This window comes from Atractosteus spatula, chromosome 10, assembly GCF_055471065.1.
Source record: "Atractosteus spatula isolate fAtrSpa1 chromosome 10, fAtrSpa1.hap1, whole genome shotgun sequence".
Taxonomy (NCBI): Eukaryota; Metazoa; Chordata; class Actinopteri; order Semionotiformes; family Lepisosteidae; genus Atractosteus; species Atractosteus spatula.
Window position 1 is genome coordinate 11,288,318 of NC_142715.1, and position 21,367 is coordinate 11,309,684.

At 41.4% G+C, this 21,367-nt stretch overlaps 4 non-coding genes across 4 annotated transcripts; 2 read left to right on the plus strand and 2 right to left on the minus strand.

Annotated features, from left to right (window-relative positions):
- Window positions 1-751: 751 nt before the first annotated feature.
- Window positions 752-839, minus strand: trnay-gua (transfer RNA tyrosine (anticodon GUA)). Its single transcript is given in 2 exon segments — window positions 752-787; window positions 803-839. It is a non-coding gene; the product is annotated as a tRNA-Tyr (tRNA).
- An 8,723-nt stretch (window positions 840-9,562) lies between these two features.
- trnat-agu (transfer RNA threonine (anticodon AGU)) lies at window positions 9,563-9,636 on the plus strand. Its single transcript has one exon. It is a non-coding gene; the product is annotated as a tRNA-Thr (tRNA).
- Window positions 9,637-12,098: 2,462 nt separating this feature from the next.
- On the minus strand, window positions 12,099-12,240 carry LOC148825048 (U4 spliceosomal RNA). Its single transcript, XR_016093257.1, has one exon. It is a non-coding gene; the product is annotated as a U4 spliceosomal RNA (small nuclear RNA).
- A 1,155-nt stretch (window positions 12,241-13,395) lies between these two features.
- trnaw-cca (transfer RNA tryptophan (anticodon CCA)) lies at window positions 13,396-13,467 on the plus strand. Its single transcript has one exon. It is a non-coding gene; the product is annotated as a tRNA-Trp (tRNA).
- The last annotated feature ends 7,900 nt before the right edge of the window (window positions 13,468-21,367 follow it).

The window sequence follows — 21,367 nt, forward strand, 5'->3', positions numbered from 1 at the left end:
GATCGCAACATGAAAAAAAAAGAACAAAAAACATTTGCTCACATCTTGTGATTTCCACGAGAGGAAGAGAAGATATCAATTTAAAAAAAAAAACAGAACTGAATATTTGGATCCGGGGCCTCATACTTATCAAATTATTAAAATAATAATTATTAAAATATCAGATTGTGTTTCTGCAACATTTCGTGCACAGTACGCCGTATTTAACAATAAAACAACAGTCACAACGAGGGCTTTACACGCAGTCCGGGGTATTTTCCCCTTTTATATTTTTCCCACTTTATATCGAACCTGTTATACTCCCAAAAGTGCAGAGTAGCTTGTAAATATAAATGTACAATTCACCGCTGGTATAAACAGATGTGTGCCTTGTTTGCCTTTGTAAGCATTTGTTTCAAAAATAAGTCCACAATACGTTAAAAACACAAAAAACACAAACTTAATAATATAACGATACAAAATCAATACCAAATCATAAAGGCAATTAAGTACATATCCTTTCCTTTGAAAACAGAGAACACCTTTATATCTACAAAAAAAAAACGTGACATTTGTATATACTTTTGAATTACAAAGCCGACAGAGTAGTCCCTTAATTCAAAGATCAGATTTTGGCCAAAACAAGACATTCAGACGGGAGTTTAATTCGGAACAAGAGCCTCTGCTTCGTGGTTTATTGAGCTTTTGATCAACGTCTGAGTGAAAAAGATTCGCTGTTTTAACTCTTTGATTAAAGTCCACGAAAGCACCTTCCTTCAAGCTGGAGTCGAACCAGCGATCTAAGGATGCCTCACCATTTCCACTACAGTCCTCCGCTCTGCCAACTGAGCTATCGAAGGGAGGGTGGGAATATTGCTTATCTTGAATTTAAGCCACGAATCAGGTTTCTGCAGTATGAACTTCCAGGGATATTACAAAATGTTTGATGGGGCATCAATCGTTCCAGGCGGATATTGACACCTTTTTTTCTCGAGGGATCATATTAAACATTTCATTAGTATCGAGAGGAGGATCACCATGAGACACAGAACAGTTTCATTCTGTCTTTATTAGAAAGTAGTGTTTGTGCTACATTAATAATATTTTCGTGGAAATATAGAAGTTGTAATTTTTAAAACTTATATTTGAATCGAAATGTGGTTTTGAGCTAAATATTAGCATGTTAAAGTAATTAGTTTGTGTTTGTCATTACTATATATTGTAATGCAACGGGGGCTCAGGCGGGCGCCCTTGCAGCATTAGGTCGGCCCCATCCCAACCGAGGCTCGAACCCAGGACTTCCGGGTCTCTCTGCAGCGACCCAGCCCGGTGAGCTAACGAGAGATCTCTTTTCAGCCCGATAGCTGTAGTCCTGCTATCACAGGGAAGGGCGGTGACGTCACCTGCTCTGGTACGCCGGCTCTTACACAGTACCTGTCGGCCGTAAGCGTTACAATATATTCCCATGTTACTATAATTTGTAGCTGAAGTTTACTAGTTGTGTTTTTTATGATGATTATCATGTTTATTACAATACTGTATAAAATGCATAATTTGAACTACATATTTTTCAGGTGTGAATAATTGTATATTTTCAGAATAAATTTCTAAACCAAATCATTGGCTTGATTTACTAGTTTCTACACCTGTAAGACCTATCTTTGATGTATAATAGACCTTTAACTACATAGGTATAACAGTCCTCTAAATGTATCCGTATAATAGAACTCCAACCATTTATGTATAATGGACATACTGTATAATCAGAGATGTCTAATTGACGTATAATGATATACGTATATTAGAATTTCATTCTAGACCCATTACAGACCACATTTATATGTCTAAGGTATGCGTTTAATCAACGTACTGTATATTCTACAGTACATCTTTTGCCCACTGGGGAGACACTACAACAGGTAACACCCCGTGTGAAAAATCATGAGCATCTGTAAAAGCTCTCTACCTGCCCGCTCTTAACAGAGACGTGACGAGGGTCTAAAGGGACATTTTGAGCCGTAGAAACATTTTATCATTCTGTACTTTCCTGTGCAGTCAGGCCAATTCCACTTCAACTGCGCCTGACAACGGAGGTCGTTTTGAAAACAACGAGAGTAAAGAGACACTGCATATCTGCAGAACATCACGTCCGAGTTTCAGGACAGTAACATCAGAGATTGGAAGCTAGGGAGTTTCAGGTCTGTTATAGGTTCATGAAAGTCATACCTTTGCAATAAATATTTCAGAATCCCAGTCAAATCCAGTACAATTGCTGCACAGATCTGCATTCTACAATAAGAAAACTGTCCGTTTAATCAAACACACCGCATAAAGCATTTTTAAAACAGGAGATATTGTTTTGGAATGCATCTTTCTATAAAAATAAAATGATTTGAAGGGCGCTATAAGCAGAGGTGTGAAAGCCTGCTCTACAAAAGAACTATATCCAGAGGTGCCAAATAAGTCGAGGTTTCACATCTCAGAAAACGAAGTTGCAGTCGCTTCCATGCGTCATAACACCACTAGGTCAAACAACAAGAGCTGAAGAGCCGCTGTCGAGAGTAACGCGGCCGAGCTCTCTAAGGAGCTGGATTAAAGCTCCAGTCTCTTCATGAGCATCTGTTGGAGTCACACCGCTGCTATGTATCTCCTTGTTAAAAATCTTTCAAGGTGTGGTGGCCAAGTGGTAAGGTGTTGGTTTTATAAACCCAAGTTTGTGGGTTCAAGCCCCACCTGTGTCTGCTTCATTTGTCACCACTCTCCTTTAGTTTCAAAGTCTTAAAAAAACTCGCAATGTAGGAGTCTCTATAGTAAGAAGAACATAACTGTCGCCAGTAATTAGGGTTCTTGCATATTCTGCCCTGTTTTTTATTCTACAAAGCCTGTCTCTCTTCACACCCATCTTCCAAATGATCGCCTCAGCATTGGGAAGGAACGTGCATTTGGTATAGACCCACTCCACAGTCTGATCACAAACAGATCGAGTGAGCTGTCAGTCTAGGTTGGAAGTAAGGTTCGAAAGCACTTAAAATCTGACTTAGGAACGAGAAGACTGTGTTTTTTTTCTTTAAACAAGTAAACGATAAAATTATAAAAGTAGTGGGACAAAACATTGTCTGCCTGCAAGACTATGTCATGCTAAACGCCACAAATTGTTTTCGTCCAGTCGTGTCAATCGTCCTAAAGTTACGGAAAATCAGATGCAACTGGTGCATTCAGCATACATTTCTTCAGGATAGTCGTATGGTTTAAAATAATGAATTCATAGGTTCGTGTCTTTTAAGCTTTGTGTTCCGCTCTCCAAATAGAGGCTTGGGTTCAAATCCCACTCCCGACAGTTTTACCCTGTCTTACACTGTTCCAGTCCTCTTGTGCTCGCTGGCAATCACAATAGGAGGCAAACGGAGAAAATGCTTAGCAAGAACATAATGGACAGGAAAAAGCTTAGTGAATGCTTGAATGTGATTAGCAGAAGTAAGGTATGCATTCAAATGTTGAAGCCCGAATTATAAAAGCAGCAGAAGAAAGGTGCAGCACAATGCAATTTGTGAGAATTTGTGGGTTTTTATGCTGCTTGGACTTCTTTCAAGCCTACGAAGGGAGTCACCCCTTTTCATTTTCATTTTCAAACTTCAGAACCGAATAACAAAAAGGTTTCATGTAAGACAGCATTCCGTTGGAAATACCGGTTCCTGAATGAAATATTTTAGTGCCTGCTCAAATGCGAGGAATTAAAAAAAAACCTGGAAAATCAACTCTTGCAGTAAATGTCATAAATTTAAAGCGTGTAGTCTGCATGAACAGAGCAACGCAGCAGTCTGTAAAAACAAAGCCACAAGTCCTCTTTTATCTCGGGCAGTGCATTCCAATAAGATGGCTCTGCAGAAGACATGAGAAATGCCGAACTCGTTGTTGCCATTATTGCTACTCCTGCTACTGTAGTTTTAAGCTCTAATCAGCGGGCATGTACAGTTGTACAGGGGCTAGACTACTTTGCGCCGTCCAAATTCCAATATGTGAATTTAAGGTTTTATTAATAACAGCATTAACTATACAATGCGTGCTCAAAAACCGCTACACATTAGCTTAAAAAGCAGCCGTGTTTTAACAAAGTGTGGTATTCGAACAGTAAACGCTGAAGTATTTAATACTTACTTGTGAGCAGATCTTCCTCGATTCAGACACACTCTTGCTCGCCCGATGCTTTCAGAGCAATATCTGAATCGAGGCTCAAAATGGAAAGAAAGCTGAATCAGGCAAAGGTCATAAGGCACCGTTTCACTGTACACTATCACGTCCTGCTTGCACTGTCCAACTAAAAGCTTAGAGGGTTCAGAAAGGACACAAAAAACCCTTGAATCCACAATCTTGAACTTAAGGGTCGCCAGGTCTCCTCTATTACAACAGTAATATTACTAGCGTTGATTCAACATAGTATAGTAGGCTGAGACTTTGAATGCAATGGGATGGTGGCCAAGAGCTAAGCTGTTGGTCTTTTAAACCTACTGTGCCTTCCTTATTCACCGCCATGTTATTTTATCTAGCTCATCAAGTAACTTGCAAAACGTCTCTACTTGTTACTCTGTCTCAAAATTGTAGTGCAAAGTTATCTGTTAAAGCCTTAACAGAATGCAGAAATCAAATATATGGGATTTGTTAAGAACTTTATTGTCTTTTCACAAATTAATACAGAATAATACAAAGAAGACATTTTATAGTCTTATATTGAAACCATGAAACCTATGCACACATTCACAAGAGATTACAATAGAAAAACGCATTTGCTCCAGAAAATTAGATCACGTATGACATTAAATAATTTCTTAAAATCACACTAAATTGCGATCTTGAAACCAAAATTAGAAATATTGAAAACAACCTTTGTTCCCCAGGAAGAAAAGCTGTTTTACACTGATGGGACCCGGTTTTAGGTAATCAAGATTGGGAAGACAACTGCGCCCTAGCAAAGGAAAATGTTACACAAACTTTGGAAAGCACACTCTGAATCCATCCGTATATTTGATTTCCAAGATCCGTTCAAGGCAACTTGGCTCGTCACAAGCAAAGGAAGAAATTCAGTTTAGTCAACTACTGGTGCATTCAGCACAGCTTTTGCTTTTGCTTGTCAGGATGGCTGAGTGGTCTAAGGTGCCAAACTCAACGATGTGCGTCTTTCAAGCTGGCTTGGGTGTTCTGGTCTCCAAATGGAGGGGTGGGCTCAAATCCCACTCCTGACAGCTTCCATTTTTACCTCTCTTGAATTGTTCCAGTGCTAGCTGACAGTGAATGACTGTAAAAGCAGCAGAAGTAAGCAAGCAACTCAGTGCAATTTGTGAGTATTCTGCACTGTTAAAATCCATGGGTTTTCATACTTTTTGGAACTCGTAGCTCAAGAAGTGACTCCTGTTTCATTTTCTATTCACCAACTCGATTTGCATTCTGCCCCTCACACCTCACAACAGAATAACAAACGGCTTCATGAGCCAAAGGATTCCCATGCAGATACAGTTTGCACTATGTATTAGGTAACCCAAATGAAATATTTTAGTGTTGTCTCAAATGTAAGGAATTTCATGAAACCTCAGAATGGAACGCTTGCAGAAAATGGCAGCAATTCAAAGCTTGTAGGCAGCATGAACAGACCAAGGCAGCTTTGATCCCCAGGAAAACAAAAGTTACAGCGATCTGAAGCCACAATTCCTTATTGTGCTCGGCAGTGCTTTCCGAGTCGATGGCTCTGCAGAAGAAATGAGAAATGCTGGACTCCAAATACGATCTTGCCATTCCCAGTGAACAAAAGACGTATAGTATACGTCTATTAAACGCATACCTTAGACGTCTAAATGTGGTCCGCAATTCGTCTAGAATGAAATTCTAATATACGTCTATTGTTATACGTCAGTTATACGTCTATGATTAGATGTTCATTATACATAAATGGTTGGAGTTCTATTATACGGATAAATTTAGAGGACTATTATACGTATATGGTTAGAGGTCTATTATACGTATATGGGTAGAGGTCTATTATACGGATAACTTTAGAGGTCTATTATAAAATATTTTTATTTCTTGTCCAGAGTGAACAGAAGGAATCTTCACATGGGCTTCTGTGTTCGGTGGGCACTCTGTGAGTACAGTCTCCCTCTTGGCCCCCCTTTCCTTCTGTACAGAAGGCTTAGGAGCCTTGACCTGTTTCCACACTTTGCCTTTCTGGTGATCCACCAAAGGTTCCACTCTGAGTCGCATGCCCTTTTCTTTTTCTATCCGTTTGAGGTTGCCGTGTGACATCAAACACCTTTCAACCTCAGTGTCAATCAGTGTCTCACTGTGTAAGACATCTCCCATGGCAGTCTTGAGGTAAAAGCTTGTTGCTTTTCCTCTCTGTTTTACTGCCTGCTCTGTGACTTCAGGGGTGGAGTCAGCACTCGCTTGGGAGTGGCTGACCTCATCCAGGCAGGAACCCTTCCGCTCAATCAGATAGACTGAGGGAGGGAGAGGGGGCGGGTCTCCGCCTCCTCCAGTGGAGAGTATCAGCTCATTCATGCTTCCGGCAGCCTTGGGGAGCGGTTGTCTCTGTCCAAATAAAACTTGTTCAAGCCTGGCCAGGCGGGTGGCTACTGAATCCTTCTGTTCAGCTTTATCTAGCCCTTTCCCTCCCCCGGTGTTCTCATGGCACTTAGGACGCTGGGTGCGGTCCTGTGTGCCTGCTTTGGAACGGGGCTTAGCCAGCTCAGGAGCCTGTGCTCCTTCGAGCAGGAGGGAGTTAACCCTGCTGGCTCTGACGGCGAATACAGTCGCTTTAACAGCTTTTTGCTCAGAGCGACTTTGGACATCATACTCCCAGGCTTTCTGCGCGAATCTCCTAATATCAGTCATTTTCATGGTCTGTGCATCTGTATGCATTAAGATCATCTTTCTGACTGACGGGTGGAGATTCGCAATGAATAAACCCTTGAAATGTGTGTTTTAGCAACCATCGTTAAACTAGTAAGAAATCACAGTTTTACCACAGAAAACCACAAGATCAAGTATGCAATCAACCCGGTAGATCGCAAAAGATCACAAAACACTCAAGCCCTGCTTAAAGGGCAAGGGGAACTTTTTGTCTTTCGGCTTTCAGCACACTGTATTGTCGTGTATGAAACCCGCGGCGTTTTATATTGAATTATTCTGCTTGGTTGACTCATTTCAGTCTTGCCACGCCCACCCAGGGACGCCAAATTAAATTTAGTGTGCTCTCTGAAGGCACCAGTTCTGTAGGGCTTTGGCATTTACTGGGACAATTATTAATTGTAGCAGTAAATCACAAAATGATTCTTTTAATGGCTTTAGAATCCAACCATGCGATATAACTCAAACAACGCACACACACAGGTACAAATACACAAGGATACATTTATTAATACATAGAATATGCATGTAAACCTAACAGATCTTCTCGAGAGGGTTAACAGAATACAAAAGGTATATATTCAATCAGTTACGAAGAGTTACATATATCAAGAGGACATACGTTCAGTATATCATTCATTTAGACCGTTTTGTAAATGAACTTGGTTATAACTTCTACATTGGATACTCAAAACAAGTACATAACTCTTAGGAATTAAATTGATATCAATTGGTTGGGATAACAATTGAATTCTCAAGCTGTAATGCGTTGAAGTTGAATACTCATCCAATCTCTGGGGATTCAGATCTCCTGCGGGCTCTCTGGCTCCGTGCCAGGCTGTGCTGTGCGGCTTGCGATGGTGCGCTGCTGACGTTCACTGACTGGCTAGTTAGTGTTGGCTTTAACTACCAAAGTTTGTGCACAGGAGAAAAGATGACTGTGGGTCCCAGCAAGTCAGGAAGAGGACCGGTTCGTTCCTGATGAAGCACTAGTTCTGAATAGTGATTCAGCTGTCCTCAGTTCCGACCTGTTCACGAGGCTTACTGCTGATGCTAACCTCGGGTGGATCCTCTGGTTACTCTCTGGCAACCTCCGCTCTAGACTCTTAGAACAAAGGAAAGTTCTGGCACTCGGACACACTGGCCGTTCCGTGGTTGTCCGGGCTGAGTCTCAGGATGGTCAGGAGGCGCGCTGCGAGAATGTCCTTCCCTTGGGAGCCTTCTGCTCCTGGGCCGTCCTGCCCTGGAATTCTCAGTTGAATTGTCCGAAAAAGTTCACAGAATTCTCTCAGGCCCTCTGTGTTGCCTGTTGTTACCTGGAGGAACTTCAGCTCGTTCATTGGCTGAAAGTTCCATGGGCATCAGAGTCCCACGTGGGTTACTCGGCCCTACCAGTCCCTGATTGGTTGATCAAGGTGAGATATGAGTCACTTACTCCTGACACTTAGGAATGCAGTCCAGATGTCCATCTGGCACTCCCTAGACAGATAGGCGCCAATGGTTGACCATTGATCATGATAGCCAGGCTTAGCTAAGTGCATCCCCCTTTGGGAGCTGTCCCTTATCAAGAGAAAATATCTTTAAATAAGCCTGCATGAATAGTTTCTCTGTGGCTGCACCACAGAGATGAACAGAGAGATGAGGCCTCATTTGGGAAAGCACCGCAACACTTAATTCTGTCTTATTAACAAGCACTGCCGCTACACGGGTTTGCTTGAACCTTTGATAAAAAAAGTGATCTGATCTGAAACTACCCAGCTTACAATCTCTGAGGTAGTTGTCACTAAACTCGGACGTGATGTGGCACACATGTGCCGTGTGCCTTTACTTTTGTAAAAAACTGGTATCGGGAAAAGTTTCTTTATATTTCTTTTGATTAGCATGCAAGAAAATGTGATCATTACCTATGGAATTTCCCGCCAGCGTGGAGCTTGAATTCACAACCTTGAGATTCAGTGTTCAAGAGTCACAGAAGAGGTGGCCTGGTCTTCAGTTTGCCAACGATAAGCTCCGGCAGTGCTCCTCTGTAAAGCAGATTGTTCGGATCGGTTATGTGGGACGGCACTTCGATACTAAGATCGTTTGCAGCACACGCATGGTTTCCCCCCTTCACGCAAAAAACATAGACGAAGGAAGCTCTCTTGTCTTGGGCTGCTGACTCCCGGATTTAAAGCGCTCTGGGTGCCAGCTAAGTCTCTAACAAGCACAGTATAAAGACAGGAATTACACTTTGCTCACGTCACGCATGGAATGGCGAGGCTACTTGTTCCAATATTATCTAGTCTCACCTCATATGGTGCCGATTCCTGGTTTTCATTTAAGAAAAAGCACTGCAAACACCGTAAACAGTGCAAAACGTGTATGAAAGAAGTCTTTTCCCCCCTTTGTCTAAAGCAGAACACAGCGGAGTCATGCCGAGGGTTGTGAGATCAAGATTTCAGTGGAGCACTGTCGTCTACGTCTTTAGCTACATGAGTTGGACATCCTCTTGTACACGGAAAGCAGATTGAGATCCTCTGACATGAAAAGTGCCAGATAAAAGCCATTTCTCATCCTTTCTCTTAGTGCTGGAGCTATCACATATAAATGAGGCAACTTGCAAGGCGAGCAGGCTCGGTGCACACCGAACGCAGATGTCTCAGAGCAGTTGAGACGTGTCCAAGTGGCTGTCAAAGGACGGCACTTTGCCGGCGCCGTGGCTTAGTTGGCTAAAGCGCCTGTCTAGTAAACAGGAGATCCTGGGTCCGATTCCCAGCGGTGCCTTTCTTCCTGTCTTACTGTACAGAATTTATCCTTATGGGCAAATCCCATGCCTTTTAATTCAGGTGAATGCAAGTGTTCGTTTCCTTTCTGGAACAACTTGTTTTGAAAGAAATCTATACAGCTTGCGAAAGATGAAACACAAATCTTGCTTATCAGTGAAGAAGAGGTACTCCCAGCAGGCCACCTAATACCAGCAGTGTTTTTTTTTCACCCTAACCCAGAGAATGGAGAAAAGCGAGGCGCCTGTGGCTCTGCAGTGTAATCAGTTTGCGAGTTCGGCGGTTAGCTGAAAGAGTGGTAAATGCAGCTCGCCCCAGCCCGTCCTTATTCTTTTAAAGAGGATAAAAAATTAACTTCGCCGCCATTACTACCAGCTTTAAAAGACTGCCATGGGCACGGAAAAAAACACACTACAGATGACTTTTCTGGAACCGAAGCAGAGATTCCTTTACAAACCAACTGATAAAGCTCAGCCAGTGAATACTGTTAACAGAATGTGAAAGCACGATCAACTTTGTAACTGCAACCACAGGAAAAACAGCAAGAAGCAGGCTCCATTCCCCATTTAAATCTGTCGTGTGAGGCATGCTTCTTGAACGCATGAAGTAAATCCCACGAACGCTTTTGAACTTGGACAAAGTACTTCCAAAGGAGCGCTATGCGCAAAGATTTAACAAGCTCAACCCCCGCCTACGATTCGGTGTGAAGAAGCAGAACATTCAAGTTTCACAGACAGAAGCGGCACGCCAGCACAGCGAACATTAAAACGGAGGGCACACTACGATTTGCATTGACACAAAAGTGATCTGGGCAGACGTCGTTCCCTGCATAACGCAAAAAGTGGCAAAGCGCTTTTGGGTTGAGAGGACGCAAGAAGGTTTTTGTTTTGTGCCTTGATGTCAAGCTGAGAAAGTATCTTTAAACACTTTGCTTAGTTTCTCGAGAGACTGCCAAGAAGTAAGCAGTTCCCTCCCTTTCGTCTGATGTGAGCTGAAAGGGGGTCTCGACAGAAGCACCTGGGAGCGGTGGGATTCGAACCCAAGCCCCCAAAGAGACTGAAGCCTTAATCCAGCACCTTACACCGCCCAGCCACGCTACCCACTGTGCGCTGTCACTTTGTCTCGTTCTTGCTTGGAGGAGGTCGGGTGGGTTTTGCTCTTGTCGCTCGACTTAGTGGCGTTATGACCGTGGAACCGACTGCACCTGCTTTTTCTGAGATGCTTCCCCTCTCATGGCGAGATCTCGACTTCTTTAACACCTCTGGATAAAGATCTTCTGTGGAGCAGGTTTCAGACCTCTGCGTACAGCACCCTTGATGTCATTTTATTTTTACAGCAGCCGCATCCGGAAAGTTGTGTCTTTTACGTTTTATTTGAACAACAAAACTACATACAATACAAACAAGAGCACATATAACGTATCAAGAAAATCATCAGGGGCACATGCTATAATACAATTACACTTTATGAAAAACGATTACACAAGGTAAATAAAGATAAGGTCCGCACAGCTTGTTCTTACATTTCGAAAGAGTCCGTAAATACCCCTTTACGTCTATTTTGAACTGTTCAAACGTAGGACTCTTCCCAGACCATTTCACTTTATACCACATTCCTAAATGAGAATGCATCTCCTGTTTTAGAACTATTTTGGGTGGTATGGCTTATACAACAGTATAAGCCATACCACCCTAGTATTCTAATGGTGGACTGCAGATCTGTGCTATAGTTCAGTCGAATTCGAAGGATCCAGCAATCATACTGGATTTGACTGGGATTCTGAAATGTCTCTTGCAAAAGTATTCTGGTTTGCTTGAACCTTTAATAAAATAGTGATCTGAAACTACCCAGCTTACAATCTCTGAGGTTCTTGTGGCAAAGCACAGTCATACCTGACCTGTCTGGAATGACTACTGAGAGTCTTTATCCAGAAGCGACGGCACCACTCCCAGTAGAATGAGAGAGAAATACAGCATGACATGGGGAGTCATGGGGCTCCCACAGTTTGTTTTTCCTCATGTTACTGATTTTTTCACTAACATTTTGACCTTTTCACAATCAGACCTTTTTTCACATTTAATAAAATCTTTTAACCAGCAAACCGGTTTTATCGGTTTGTGAGGTTTGTGAATGCGTGCAGTAAGTCCTTATTGAACTAGGACAAAATATTCCTGATGGAGTGCTGTGCGCAAACATTGAATAAACTCGACCTTTGCAGATGATTCGGCATGAAGAAGCAGAAGATTAATTTTTCACAGACAAGCAGCACACCAGTACAACCAATATTAAAATTTAATTGACAGCTCACAAACATTTGCACTGACTCAAAGGTGATCTCAACGGACGTTGTTCCCTGCATAACGCTGAAAGAGCTGAAGAACATTTCTGTTGAGAAGACAAAAACACGCTTCTTTGTGCTATGATGATACAATGACAAAATTTGTCTTTAAACACCTTGCTCAGCCTCTCACGAGACTGTCAAAAATTGCTCCCACTGATTGTATTTCAAATCAGAGGAAGCGGGGTATTGGGAAATGTTTTCAATTAGCAATAACTGAGCCTCTGCTAAACCTCGTAGGCGACGATACTGCCACTGCGCAAAGCTGACGGTTGCCAGGCAACCATGGGGCTCCTATGGAAATTGCGATTAACCATCTCATGATATGCCATTGCTGTAACGCTTCACATTTGTCTTCCCCTTATAGCTTTAGGTTTACATAGGTTTAACTATTTCATAGTTTACATCCTTTGGATACATAGGGCATTCTGAGAAAACCACTGCTCATTTTCAGCAGTAGATGACAGAGCCTTGATGAAGATGACAGAGCAAAGATATAAGATAACAGAGCACTGTTCTCAGATTTTGCACAAACAAATCCTAACTTCCTGAAAGTATTACAGCACATTTGCGTCTGACTTTCCGTAGCTTCAGGATGACTGACACGACTGGACAAACACAATCTGTGGCATTTAGCACGAATAGCATGAATAGTCTAGCAGGCATTGTGTTGTCTCACTGCAATACAATACCACTGCGGTTCGTGACTCTCTAGGAAACAGTCCACCTGGCCCTGAAACCCATTCGAACGTCTAGCGACAGTATTGAACAATATCATGATTCCTTCGCGATATGTGGAATCAGCACAAATGCTGGAGAAAGCTTCCGATATCAGTGGCATTATCGTATGATGTTCTGAGGGACTCTGTGGCGTGTGCGTTGATGGTGTAGTGTCGGGCATAGCTGTCTTCCAAGACAGACCCCAAGACAGCTGGGGTCGGTTCAAGCCCAATGCATCGACAGCTGTTTTCAAATGCTGTTGAAAACTGTTAGGAAGCTATTCACCTATACATTTTTGAAAGCACTAAAGCACAGCCAGTTTGAATTCTGGAGAATCATACAGGTGATTCTGAGTGATGTCTGCATCCACGCAATTTGATAAATGCTAAATGGAGAGAGGATTCTGTGTTAATTGTGCTTCTCCTGGGAGAGGTCAAGTTGAGAAGTTCATGATAAAAGGGTGGTAAATATCCTGTCCAGGAATATCGGGGCTGTAGGGGGTCAGATCTATAGATGTAGTAAACACATTAGTGGAGACGGTGTGTCTGGTCTCTGTGAGAGAGCCGGGCGGGAAGAATAATCTGTGGTCTGGGAAGAAGAGACCCTCGGAGGCGCTCCACACAGGAGAGAATGAAAAAAATATATATTTTTCAGGGACGCTGATTTTTCTCTTTGAGGGAATTAAAAGCATGGATAGCGAGTGACTTCGTGGCGCAACGGTAGCGCGTCTGACTCCAGATCAGAAGGTTGCGTGTTCAAATCACGTCAAGGTCAGCTGATGGGTTTGCTGCTGGTGCCAAACCCGGAAATTACACCACGCTGTTCAGTTTTATCTGTACACCACATAGGTAATCTGAACGAAATAACAGAACAGTACAGAACACGCAGTCAGGAGCTTATGCAGCGTTTCATCTTGAACACGACAAGAGAAAAGGCACACTGCACATCCGCGAAACATCACGTCTGACTTTAGAGAAAGTGACATCAGAGAATGCAAGTTTCAGACCGCTTTTTTGTTACAGGTTCAAGCAAACCTGAAAGTTAGGGAGTGTTTGGTCACTTTTGTATGAAAAAGTGTCTGAAGCCTGTAATTATAATTTGCCCTTTTTTAATTGTGGTTGAAATCCACTCCCATGTACCAAGACCTTACAGTATATTCATGTTTACTTAAATGACTAACTATTGGACTATTGGACATTAGTTGGTGTTTTTTTTGTAACTATTTGCTATTTCATGCAGGAAAGAAAGGAACCCAGACCCAACGTTTGCTTTCAGGTGCGGTTCATTTACATAACGGACATCTATTTCTGAGGAGCCTGATTTAAATCACACAACCCCGGTAGAAGTCGAATCGACAATCTTATAAATCGAAATCAGACGCGTTATTCATTAAACCACTAGCCCGTCACGTAACTCAATTGCACCATGGTGAGTTCAGCGCCGCTACTAGTAATACCCCACCCCCATCTTAAATTTCTACGTGAGAAACGTGTTTTCTACATTTTTATCAGTTTTAAAAAATCATCACTTTTAAGCAGACAAAGCCTTTATGTGTCGCTCTGAATTTCTAATTGATTTAGAATTCCAAGAAAAAAGAGTTTTGTTCCACAACAGCGTGAAATGATCACGTCTTTCACTCTGCTTCTCTCTAGTAGTAAAGCAGATCTTGCTAGGTGAGCATTTGCTCCGGTAAATTAGGTCACTTTTCATGTTAACTCACTTCTTCTAAACACAACATTTCCTGGTGCATGTTTTCTCCATGAAAAAAGACATTTTCCCTTACATGATTTCTCGTTTTGTTTCATCAAAGAGTACAGAAAGAAGAAAGAAAGAAAGGAAAAGTGTCGTAAATGAACTCTGTCGCCCTTGGGAGATGTCAAGCGCATTGGACATGAAAAGTGCACAATAAAAGCCATTTCTCTTCGTGTCGGGGCTCCTATTGAATGTAAAGGAGGGAACGTGCTCAGCCAGCCGACTCAGCGCTTACTGAACGCAGGTGTCTCAGAGCGGTGTGTCCAAGTGGCAGTAAAAGAGGAGAATTCTGCCGGCGCCGTGGCTTAGTTGGTTAAAGTACCTGTCTAGTTAACGGGAAATCCTGGCTCCAAATCCTAGCAGTCCATCGCCTGTGTTGCACTGGACACCCTGTAGATCATCAAAAGCATATTGAGCTCCTTGGTAATGAAATTGCCGGATAAAAGCCATTGCACATCCTTTCTCAATATGCTCAGCGAGCAGGCTCACCGCACACCGAACGAAGATGTGACAGAGCGGTGTGTGCAATTGGCTGTAAAAGGATACTGCTTCGCCGTCGTTGTGGCTTAGTTGGTTAAAGCTCCTGTCTAGTAAACAGGAAATCCTGGGTTCAAATCCTAGCGTTGCCTTTCTTCCTGTCTTCTCGCACCGTTTATTGATATAGACAACATGCTTCTGCATGATGTTTAAAAGAAGTGTTCATTTCCTTTTTGGCACAGCTTATTTTTCAAGAAATCCACACATTGCGAAAGATAAAGTGCTCATCTTTCTTATCAATGCAAAAGAATTACTGCCAGCTGGCAAGAAAATGACAACGATTTGTTTTTACTTTAGCCAAAAATTTGTGAATGTAGAAAAAATACGACATGTGTTAGTTTCTATGCCACACTCAGGGTGTCCTTCAGTTAAACACAACGTTGGTAGATCAAACGCACGCAGAGACACACTTCGAATTAATCCGATCTAAACATTACCTTCTCTAAATGTGATTGAGTTTCTTTCCACGTCCTTAGCCATCTTGATGTTTGCAGAGATTTTCAACTTTTGACACGAGTCAAACTACGAGTAAATAGTTGAGTACCTAAGTCAATATCACTGGGAATGTGAAAATACAGTAAATGTAAACATCAATATTTCTGCTGTCTCCTGAGAAACACAAGTATAGAGTCAAAACACAATAAATAATGCTAAAAAATTATTCAGTTAACACCCAGATGTGACAAAACACATTTAAGACTTTCATCCCCTTTAAATATGTATTTCCTTAATATCAGTTCTCTTCCCTCCCCAGGACACTTGCAAATTCACTATAGCATATTAAAAGCTGTGTGTAAGTCTTACATGTGTTCTGTCACATCTGGGTGTTAAATTAATAGATGTGTTGTGTTATTTAATATGATTTGACTCCACGCTTGTGTTTCTCGGGAGACAGCAGAAATATTGGGGATTTGCGGCTACAGAAAATAATGTGAACTTTACAGGCAAAAGTAAGGTTACGTTAAAGAAACAAAAACTTATTGTCACCCTTTTTAACGTGATTTTTTAAGACATTTGTTCGGAATAGAATATCTTCTCGTGTCTGTGGCTGTTATCCTACAATAACGGTGGTGAAATAGCAGGAATGTGCGGAAAGAATCGGAGATTGAACAGAAGACTCATCTAGTCGATAGTAAGGTTGTGTAGGACCGCACACACTACGATGTCAGTGTTGAGTAGCGTGGTTTAAAAGCTTCTTCATGAACCAGGAAGGAGTAGAAACCTAAAGTCTTCTGATCCGTAATCAGACACGTTATCCATTGTGCCATTGGCGATTGCATCGTGTTCCCATACAGCACCACATTCAGTTCAGAGCCGCTACTATTCATGTGTTTTGTACGTGTGTCTAGTTACTACGTCTTTCATTATGTCTGGTTTAAAATAATGTATCTTTAAAACAGACAAAGAGTTTATGAGTCTCCCTGAAATTCACACACGAAGAATAAAAGTTATCGCGTTTAAAAAGAATACAGAGATGCCGGCGATAGAAAACGGAGCGTCTTAAGTGCGCACTATCACTGAACTAAACTCCCGATCGGTAAGTTTGTCGGCGGCTTTTTAATTGTGTTATGAAGAGCAAACAGTCCACAGTGTACATTTTAAAGGTCTAAGCAAAACAGTCAGACGTGAGGATTATTCAGAACAGGAGCCTCTACTTCTTTGTATACTGAGCTTTCGGGTGAACGTCAAAGTGAAAGACAAATTCGCAATTTTCACTTTTTGATTAAGGAACAAGAAAACACCATCCCTCGAGCTGGATTCAAACCAGGGACATAAGAAATGCCCGTTGTTTTTGTTTACAGTCTTAAGATCTAGTAACTGAGCTATCGAGAGGTCGAAAAGTAAACGCTTTGTCACACGTGTAGCCCAATGTAGTTTAGTGTTCCTCTTTATTTAAATCCCAGTTCGACATCAAAATACTCACTCCCATAGTCTCGTTCAGAAGAAGAAATGGCCCAGGCTTCCACTGTATAAACGTCCAGAGTTCTTAACGTAAAACGTTTGAAGGGACATCAGTGCAGGCGGAAATTGACCCTTTTTCTAGTGGGATCAGGATCATATAAAACCTTTCTTTTGGATTGAGAAGAGGATCATGGAGACACTCAAAACATCCCTGTCTTTGCTTCTTTCAAGGACGAATGGAGTATTGAGCTGCAAGCATCGGTTCAAATCAAAACTCTCTGCTACTGCAGTTGCTTGTTTGAGAGTTTCTTCAAATCTTTCAACTGAACGTTGATATCAAGGGATATTGACGGTAATATCATACGGATTTTGGTTTTTGTTTTGATCGAAAATTGTATTAAAATACAAGCCTCTTTCACATTTGTATAATACTTTCCCTTGCATCCTCAGATAAAAATTCTAAATACCACAAAGTTACAATATATGGAATAGCATTTATTTTAAAATGTATTTTAAAATTTGCATTTAATTAGAGCTATATTTAGAGCTTAGTAAAGATAACATTGCTAATATTGATGGAGTAGAAATGTAAGATGAATTGATAGCTTTTTCTGAGCTAAAAAGTCCTACAACGCCTCCTGTAACAGGTAAGGACTCATAGCAAGACATTGCTATTGCATTGCGCAGATGCAGATTTGCAGATACGACCAGTTTCTGCTTCTGGTGAGTGCATTTTTTCCAAACTGAAATTAACAAGAACATTTTCAAGATGCGCCATGTCCCTAAATCGTTCATCAGGACTACTATTAATATCAGGTGGAAGCAGTACAAAGCATAAATTTAACCTATTAAGAGACTATATCTGTCAGCTACTGCTGTAAGCCATGTTCAGCCAACGCTACAAATATTACTGCTCTACTACAGCAGCTAAAGAAAGCAAGTCCCACTTAGAAACGGATCACAAGTCGAAGACATAAACCGACAAGAATGGGATTCGAACCCACGCATGCAAAGCACAATGGATTAGCATTCCATCGCCTTAACCACACGCAAGCCACCCCTCCGGGCATGATTTTGCTCACCGACCATCGACCTCAGATGTCTCAGAGCGGTGTGTCCAAGCGGCTGTATAAGAATAGGTAATAGGTTTATTTCATGCTGGAAAAAAAGAAGAAAGAGAACACAACATTTCGGCCGTGGAGCCTTCTTCAGGTGTGAGAGAGACAGGGCAGTAGGCAAAGGTAAAGTAGCGGGAGAACAAAGGTTTGAGGGTGGGTTCTATTCTCCACCTGTATAAGAATAGTGTTCTGCCGGCGCTGTGGTAAAGCTGGATAAAACACCTGTTTCATAAAGAGGAGATCCTGGATCCGAATGCCAGCGGTACCTTTTTTCCTGTCTTGTTTTACAGAACATGTAATTTGGGACACTCAAAGAGGTCTTGATTTGGTTTTATTCGTTTATTCATTTCCTTTGCAGAACAACTTGTTTTTTTTAAATCATATAGCTTGCGAAAGATGAAATGCGAGCGATTTTTTTTGTTCACCAAAAGTATGTACAAGTATGTTGATTGTTGATTGATTGTATACAATGTATAATTTGAAATACATATTTTTCAGGTGTGAATGTGTATTTTCAGAATAAATTTCTAAACCAAATCATTGGGTTGATTTACTAGTTTCTACACCTGTAAAACCTATCTTTGATGTATAATAGACCTCTAAAGTTATCCGTATAATAGACCTCTACCCATATACGTATAATAGACCTCTAAAGTTATCCGGAACTCCTACCATATATGTATAATTGTCTTCTAAATTTATCCGTATAATAGAACTCTAACCATTTACGTATAATGAACATCTAATCATAGACGTATAATTGACGTATAACAAGAGACGTATGTTAGAATTTCATTCTAGACGAATTGCGGACCACATTTAGACGTTTAAGGTATGCGTTTAATAGACGTATATTATACGTCTTTTGCCCACTGGGTACAACGAAAAAATCACAACAACAATACAATTGTAAAACAAAAGAAAGACAGAGACAGCAGCCGATGTGCAAAAAACAACAATAGGCAGTGTGCAAAATAACAAAAAGGTAACAGGTTATGTGCAAAAACATGCATCAAAAGAATGAAATAAAGGGATAGAAATGATGGGGAGTGAGCTTTTGACATGTATGGTAGAGGTAGATTTTCAATGTGTGTTTGGGTTTTTGGTAAGAAAGAAGGCACTGTGAGGTTCAGATCATAGGTGAGAGGTGAGGAGAGAGTGAGAGAGGCTGGGAGTTTAATAGTTTGATAGTGCGGGGGTAAAAACTGTTTCTGAGTCTGGTAGTCCGGACCCGAATGCTCCGGTACCGTTTTCCATGTCATGCTAAACGCCACAATTTGTGTTAGTCCAGTAGTATCAATCGTCCTAAAGTTACGGAAAATCGAATGCGACTGGTGTAATCAGCATACATTTTTTCAGGATAGTCGAGCTGTTTAAAACAGCAAATTCACAGCTTCGTGTCTTTTAAGCTTTGTGTTTCACTCTCCAAATAGAGGCACGGGTTCAAATCCCACTCCCGACAATCAGGCGTTTTACCCTCTTTTTTTACCTGCCTTTACACTGTTTCAGTCTTGTTGTGCTCGCTGACAATCACAGTACGAGGAAAACGGAGAAACTGCTTAGCAAAGACATAACGGACAGAAAAAAGCTTCGTAAACACGTGAATGTGATTAGCAGCAGTAAGGTATGCATTCAAATGTTTAAGGCTGATTTATAAAAGCAGCAGAAGAAAGGTGCAGCCTTTGTGAGAATTCGCGGGTTTTTATGCTGCTTGGACTTCTTTCAAGCCTATGAAGTGACCCCCGTTATATTTTCATTTTCAAACTTCAGAACCGAATAACAAAAAGGTTTCCACGATGTATTCAGCGACGGGAATGAAATATTTTAGTGCTGGCTCAAATGCGAGGAATTTCCGAAAAGCCTGGAAAAGCAACGCTTGCAGTAAATGACAAATTTAAAGCATATAGTCAGCATGAACAGAACAACGCAATGCTCTGTAAAAACGATCTGAAGCCGCAATTACTCTTTTATCTCGGGCAGTTCATTCCGATACGATGTTACCGCAGAATAAATGAAATGCCGAACTCCAAACATGTTGTTGCCATTATTGTTACTCCTGCTGCTGTAGTTTTAAGCTTTAATCAGTGGGTATGTAATGTTGTAAAGGGGCTGGACTACTTTGTTCAGTCCAAATTCCATTATGTGAATTTATGCTTTTTTAATATAAGCATTAACAATACAATGCGTGCTCAAAACCCGTTACTTATTAGCTTAAGAAGCGGCAGTGTTTTGACAAAGTGTGATATTCGAACAGAAAATGCTGAAGTGTTTAATACTTGCTTGTGAGCAGATCTCCCTCGATTTAGACAAACCCTTGTTCGGCCGATGATTTCAGATCAAAATCTGAATCAAGTGGAAAGAAAGCTGAATTACGCTGGGTATTGGGTATCAGTGTTACGTCATCAGGTCATGCTTGGAGGATTGGGGGATCAAATTGACACAGAGGGACCCAATGTGGGGGCTGAACCCACAGTTCTGAGATTAAGAGATTCTTGCTCTATGGATTGCGACTATATAACTCTTGTGCTACAGCAGTAATGTTTCTGGGTGTGGATGAACATGACATAATAGACTGACAGCAGGAACACGTGGCCCACAGGCAGTGACAGTATCGCTATATTTGGCTGCAGTATATTGTGTTGAGAGCAGCAATAACTTTCCTGCAGAGATGGGAGTGCCTTTAATACAGCTCTTTCAATCAGACAGAGTAACAGGAACTGACCTTAAGTTTCGGCTGTGGATCCATCTCCACATGGGGGAAAGAGACAGTAAAATAGCGATGAAGAAACAGAAAGATTTGTGCTCGCTGCAAAGTAGGAAAGAGGTGGTTAGACACATAAAACAGCTTGGTGATAATTTGCAGCGACAGTTTTATGTTATTTAGTACACGGATTTGTTCCTTAAGATGTGTAATTTGTATGTTGGTTGTATGAGAACAGTTTCTTCTAAAGTCCTGTCAATTGACAGTGGAGAGCTAGCTGGTGCACATCTTCAAGAAGACTCTCTTTAAGGCGATTACAAGTTTCTCGAACAAATCTGTGTCATATTTTTAAAATAGTTTAGCTAATGAGCAACGAGAGTACAAATGAATTCTCCCACCCTCCATTCGAAGATAAAACTCCATGTGCGAGTCTAAGTTTCCTTGAAGCTACTGATGTTCGTCATTATTGGACATTCCCGGTGATATTGACTAAGAAGCTCAATTTTTACGTGTTGTAGTTCAACATGTGCAAAACATTCGTATCCGCTGCAAATATCGGCAAAGTCAGTGATATTCTCAACAATTTGTGCCATTGCAATTCGTGCAATTCGTGCCATACTTTTTCGAAATGTATTCTGACATGCCAGGATCAGAGGGTCATATT